At 33.9% G+C, this 7,033-nt stretch overlaps 1 pseudogene; it reads right to left on the bottom strand.

Moving 5' to 3' along the window:
• Positions 1-2,138: 2,138 nt before the first annotated feature.
• On the bottom strand, positions 2,139-2,700 carry LOC144281414 (translationally-controlled tumor protein-like; annotated as a pseudogene).
• Between the last annotated feature and the right edge of the window lie 4,333 nt (positions 2,701-7,033).

The raw sequence follows: 7,033 nt of genomic DNA, 5'->3' as shown, positions 1-7,033 counted from the left end.
CCAGGTACAAGGAAGTCCAATGTTAAATAGCAAATAAAAATCCTCCATGACAGGGCGAGAGAAAGACTGTTAAAGAAAGAAAATACATTTTTAATCCTTCCTAAACAAAGCATTCTGCATTTCCACTATTTATTTTATTGTTTGAGAGAGTGAGAGAGCACACACAAGAGAGAGGGAGAGAGTTGAGGGAAGGGCAGAGGGGGAGGGAGAGGCAGAGAATATCAGGCAGACTTTGTGCTGAGCATGGAACCTTAGACAGGCTTTGCTCTCACTATCCTGAGATCATGACCCAAGCTGAAATCAGGAGTCAGACATCCCAGCCCTGATATTATTTAGAGTTTTTATGAACACTAAATGAGTTAATAGAAATAAAACATTGAGAAAATGAACAGTGTTTAGCACTCAGTAAGCATGCAGTAAATACTAGCCATATTATTATTAATAATAATTATTAATTATTATCATAAAACATCCAGGGCCCTTTTAAAGCAAACATCTGATTGGAATTTTCTCAGACTCCAATTGTTAGCATTAATTATAGGCTGGTTTATTTTCCTCCGGTCACTTTAAATAAAGGAACTCATTATAGATCTGAGAGAAGGAATTTAGATTGCAAAAGAAATTTTATTTTTTCTTCAATATCCAACCGTCATGCCAGCTGTTTTAGTTCAGGCTACCAATGGGAAGCTGCTTAATGAAGTTTCTTATGGTTTAATGATTTGTGTGGCATAAATTATTTTTCTTAATGTTATTCCTGGGGAATTTTCCAATTGTTTCAGAGAATATGAAGTAAAAAACCAAAAAGAAAAAAAAAAGACAAAAACAACTACAGTGTGGTTCCATATTCCCACAACACCTGGTAAGAAATAATCTGCTTCCTCAATTGCAGTTCCATCATCTATTATATTTTGAATCCCTTCACAGCAAGACCCTTCTTATTTACTTATTGCATATATGCTAAAGATCCCAATAATTGCACATCCAGCACACAATTGATTTTACTCAGAATCCTCATTACACCTCTCAAAGTTCTGATAATGAAAAAGTTAGAATGAGCTTTAATAAGCATTAGGAAGTCAAGCTTTCTCAGGGAAATGGTTTAACCATTTATGGACATATATTCAAATGAATGATGCAAAAATACAGTGTGATTATCTAAAGAGCTGGAGGTTAGATGAGTGTATCATAGGGATACGGTGAATTAAGCAATTAAGTTTCAGCATGACAAATAAAATTGGTTTGCTCTTTAGGACTTAAATCACTAGTTTTCCTTTATCTCTTGAATTCTAGGATTTGTTATGTTTGAACCAAAACTTAAACTGGTCAGTTTTCCTTTCCATTCATTTTTATGGCATCTCCTTGAATTACTTGGTGATTATGTGGTATTTCACATGATACTGCTAATAATGCTATGTTTGTTTTAAAGGGATTTTTTCAATTAGTATGTTGACTATATTACATGTTCTGATTGTTTTATTTTGCATACGTTGTTAACTTAAAATTGCTCTTCAGGTTTTTCTCAAGCATGTTTTATTCCTAACTAAGTTACAAGCTTTTTTCCAGACAAAACCAAATGTCTTATTTTCATCTACCTATAAATATAAATAAATATAGCACTGAAGATTGTAGGTTAAAAAGTGTTTCATTGAAAACATAAACAAACTTTACATGACATTGGTCAGATATTTAATCATTCCTGAGTGAAGGAAATAGACTGAACCCTTTTAGTACATGCCTGGCTTATCCTATTGAATTAGAATTCATTACTTTCCTGAATGCTTCTATTTTTTTTTAACTATAATAGTTTTCACACTCTCCAACAAGTAATGAGTTCTACCTCTCACAAAATAAAAGTATTAAAACTCTTCTCATTTTAGTCTTTAGAAAATGATTACTAAGTACCATTAACACTTATATTTTATAAAGAAGCCTAAGGCTCCTCAGAGGGAAGGTCTTTCCCTAAGTTTATTTCTTTCTCTCTTTTTTTGAGTTTAAATGCATTTTATTTTTAGACAATCTCCATGACATTTTTTTTTTCTTAAAAACAATGCCACTGCTCCAAATAAATCAAGGGCAAAATAAATGAAGAGCACAAGAAGCCATCAGTCCCATTTGTCTAAATCCTGGTGTTGTGTAGATTAAGAGCAGCGGCCAGTTATGAAAACAGGTAAAACATCCAAAGTAATAGCCCAATTCATTAGCATTTTTCCATTTTTTAAATCATCCTTAAAGAAAATCATATATGGAGTCACACTCTCCTCACAGTAGTCCAGCAGAGCAACCATGCCATCTGGATTCATGTTTTCACCAATAAAGAACCGGTAGTTTTGAAATTAGCAAGGATATGCATGATTTGCTCTGCAGCCCCCATCATTATGCTTTCTGGCCTATGTTTGCCTTTGATTGACTTCATGTAATCTTTGATGTACTTCTTGTAGGCTTGTTTTGTGAAGTTGGTTTCTGGCAAATAATGGTTCAAAACAAATATCAACACAAGTGATTACTGTGCTTTCCATACCTTTGCCCTTAGGGCTTTCAGTGGAGGCAACTCCAACAATGAATGAGTTATCAATGTTACCCTCTGTCCTACTGACCACCATCTCCTCCACCTCCAGGCATAGCTTTGTCCATGATGTCTCAGATCTTGTAGATGTAGGAAAGCATCTCATCTTGGCTGATGAGGTCCCAGTAGATGATCATGAGGGTGGCTGGAGAGAAACAACTGTGGCACTAATTTAGCAGGAGCTAGGAGCTCTGAGCAAGTGCTGTGCTGGCCCGGGGCTGGCAGGGGTAGTGGAGCAATTAGAAAAGCTTAAGTTTCTTTCTTTTAAATGCTGTTGATTGTCCAAAAATCCATTTTCAATGCAAAAGTATCTTTTTTTGTTGCTTCTTTTGACAGCATTGCAGAGCAAATAAAGACACATACTTTGGGAGCCAGGTGGACCAAATTCAAATTTTGATTCTGATTATAATACTTGTGAAAGGGGAACAAGTTATTTAATCTCTTTGTTAATCCCTTTCTCTGTCAAGGGCAAATAATCATAATAAATGCATCTGTGTGTGTGTGTGTGTATGTGTGTTTGTGTGTGTGTGTGTTTCTCTCCCTGGCTGGCAGAAAGAACTGAAATGTTTTCAATGGTACTTAAAAAGGCCCATGCTGAAGATCCTTTCCATCTTAATCATTGGCTTTCCAGTCAAGCTCACTTTCTTTCTCATCCAGAATACTCTGGAGGGAGAGGCCCATAGGATTTTTATTCCTCTTGCAGTTGTACAGACAAGAGTTTTTTAATCTGTATGTTTGGATACTAAGGTAAGGGGTTTTGTGGATTAAGCACTCAGTTAATGGGCAGATAACTTGGTGAGGGGATCTCTTTGTTGAGGTGAAATATGGTGATTACCTTCAGTTCCTCTGGTAGGGCCTGACTATCAAGGGTTTGCCCAGGACTGAAGGGTTTTAGTGGGATTCTCAGTGGTAAAGCTATGACAGTCCCCTACATTAGTTTTGCCTCCACTTTCTTTGGTTTGTCTGTCTGAATTTGATAATTTTTTTTTCTATTATATGCTGGCTCATTTCATGGAAACCTCCTCGTCAACTGCTAAGAAACCACATGAGATTTCTTCAGCATGATAAAGCTTTTGATGATGTAATTTATAATTTGTTTGTAATGATGTAATATGTAATTCATCCACCTTCCTTTCGTTCCTCTCTCATGTGTGTGGAATGTAAGAGTTATTATTAATTATATTTTACACATCTCACTTTCCATTCTTCTAGCCACATGACAGTTCTCTTTGGAATACAAACATGGAAAATAATATATTTCCCTATCAACTTCAAATTGGTTGTATCAATCATGTTCTTACTAAAATGATTTCTGAAATCTTTTCTTCTGCCTTCATTTAGCTTCTCACTGTACCTATTGATGAAGTCAAATATATTTTCATGGCTTTCTTCTTCAAACTTGCTGTGATTCATATGAATTCTGTTTTTATTTCCTTACCTATTCTTCTTGGCTATTGCCCTTGAAATAATGTCTGACCTCTAATCCTTTTTCTTAATTGCATTGGGCCTTCTTAGCTTAGTGATGATGATTATTTAGCCTATTTTCTGCTTCTTTAGGCTATTTATTTTTATTCCTATCTATTGCTTTTTCATCAATAGTAACTCCATTTTTAACTTCCCTTCTCCCTTATTTGAATTTGAGGCAGGTACAATTTAAATAAGTTTAGGGAGCTAGATTTGTCTTCCTTTTCAGTTGTACAGAGTACTTTGGATTATTTTTAATTATAAAAGACCGATGAGAAAAACTCAGAAAATATAAAAATACATGAAGAAAATATTAGTATTCTATCTCTCAGAATAACAATCTATTGAATTAGAGATTACTATATAACTTTGGACTAACAAATAGTAAGCACTTAACTTTTGTTAATACTATTATTGGTAAATAGTAATGATAAAAGTTGGTTCCTAAAAATCTCATATTTTTAAATGTTTGTATGTGAACAAAAGATAACAACCTGTTTTAATAATCCACCATTTACTAATAATGATCAGGTGGTCAAATCATGGTTTTTATAGAAAGCCCTATATTATTATTTTACATGTTTAGTAGGTTTGGGTTTTTTTCAGTAATAATAATGACTTTGCTTGATTATTCAAATTAATGTCTGAACTTCTTATGCTAGTGCCACAATTTGCAAGAACTCTAGCTAAAGATAATAATTATTATTTCAACTTCAATAATTTTTTTCAAATTAAAAAGGGCAATAAAAACTGATCTTCTATGTAGCAATATCCTTTCTACAGGAAAAATTCTAACATCAAAGGATGATATTCTCAGGGTCCAACTGCCAGCTTTCTTTCCTTATACCCTAGAAATAAATATTTTTAATGTAAGAAGCTAGATAGTAAATATTTTCAGCTTTGTGGGCCATACTGTCTTTATCACAGCTACTCAACTCTGCTGTTTTAATTTGAAAACAGCCATAGACAATGCATAAACAATGGACTTGGTTGTGTTCTAATATAACTTTATCTACAAAAGCAAGTGTTAGGCCAGATTTCTTCCACAAGCTATAGTTTACTAACCCAGAGAGCCTAGCACCATCACAATTTTGTTCAATTATAGGTATTATTTATTGAGTACTTCTCATATACCAGGTATTGTGTTAGGATGCTGCAGTACAGTATAAGCTTGCATTTTCATAACAATTCTATTAATTAGGTATTATTCTTCCTTTATAACTAAGAAAATAGAAGTACTACGATTTAAGATAGAGAGTATGTGGCAGGGCTGGCCTTCGAACAGTCTTCTGACCCAAATCTGTTTCACTCCAAAGCCTGGACCTTATTCAAAGAATCTTGTGTCCCTCATTACTAAGATGCCTGCTCACTTATTTGTTACCACTTCCAAGGGGATCTGTATGCTTAAACAAGTTAACATTAAAATAAAGGATTGATGTTCTCAGTAACATATAATTTTAGCAATAAATCGCACTCTGTGAAAAAAGTAGGATTTCTTTCTTGCTCTCTTAGAACTATACTATGGAAGCTGAAACCTAGATTAATAGTCTATTCTATTCACATTTATAAAATATCTCTGAATTATGAGAATAAATGATTTTTTTTTCTTTTCTTTTTTATTATTTTCTGGTTTTTCAAACCTCAAACTTACGATATTCTCAAAAAAGCTAGAATAAAACATACTGTGTTCCATAACCAGATCCAATGAAAAAATATGGTATTCATAGATTAAAAATAACTAAATTTAGCTTACAGTGAAATTAATTTTGGAAATTAGTGATCTTCTTGAGGTAATGAAGGAAGTGGAAAGAATACAGACTTATTTTGATGTCTGGTTCCATCACATACTAGCAGCAAGGACAAGAGTGACTTGCTTAACATAAGTGACAAGAGTGATTTAACTGACCTGAGTCTCAATACTTCTAGGTATAAAATAAGATTAATAACTTCTTTACAGGACTTTGATGAGGATTAAATGTTAAAAGTGTTATGTTAGATATACTATGCAAATATTTACGTGTCCCAGATATCTCTAAATCTTCCACCTTGCTGGAATCGTCGTGACTTATAAAATTTACCCCAAATGGTCCAAAACCTGTCTCATATAAGAAAGGCCTCTCACTTTTCTCTTAGTATTGCAAGGTTTATTTGTTGCCACTGTTGTTTTGATAAGGCTTATGTTGCTCTAAGTTACTTATTGCACTCTTATTATTTCCCATTTATGCTTTTCTATTGTATTAGTATTGACCATCCCATGCTTCTTGTTGCTCTTTCCTTTTCTTTGTTTCATATGAAACTAGATGGAAACAGAGCTTGAGCTGTGTGCATGAACTGTGCTGAAGACACAGGGACCCTGGTGCATGTCTCACTCCACTTCCATTTTCCACCCACTAACTTTTAAGCTCCTCTAATTCCTTTCCTAGTATTTTTCTAGGCAGAGCAATTCAGCTTACCCTTGCAGTCTCCTTCTACACTATGTCCAGTGCTGACCTCACTTTCTGCATATAAAACAAGTCATTTTTTTCAGCTATGAGATAACCTTTCTAAGGTAGGAATTTCCATTTCCCAGTAGGCAAAAACTAAGTTTCCACCTGTCTGTGATTTTCTATTAATGTAGCTTTAGGAAATATATATCAGTAGCTTGGGTTTAGCAACAATTGAGATTCAACAGGGCTACCATAAAATTTCTATTAGTTAGAACTTTAATAACTTGTCATTTCAAATAGATTATTCATCCCATTTATTTTTTTCTTACTGAAGTGTAACACATACAAAGAATGGTAAACAAAACAAAAAATATAGAGTTCATTGACTACCTTTTAGGTATTCACCTAAAGTGAATACCCTTGTAAACATCACCTAAGAAATAGACACAGGCATCAATCCAGAACTTTACCCATAACCTTTCTCAATCATACCACATTACATCCACCCTAAAGATAACCACTATTCCAATTGCCAGAAATACAGATTTGCCTATTTTGAAATTTTCTGTAACTGGAACCT

This window comes from Canis aureus, chromosome 12, assembly GCF_053574225.1.
Source record: "Canis aureus isolate CA01 chromosome 12, VMU_Caureus_v.1.0, whole genome shotgun sequence".
NCBI classification, from domain to species: Eukaryota; Metazoa; Chordata; class Mammalia; order Carnivora; family Canidae; genus Canis; species Canis aureus.
The sequence above is the reverse complement of the archived record's forward strand: the minus strand, read 5'-3'. Positions and strand labels throughout refer to the sequence as shown.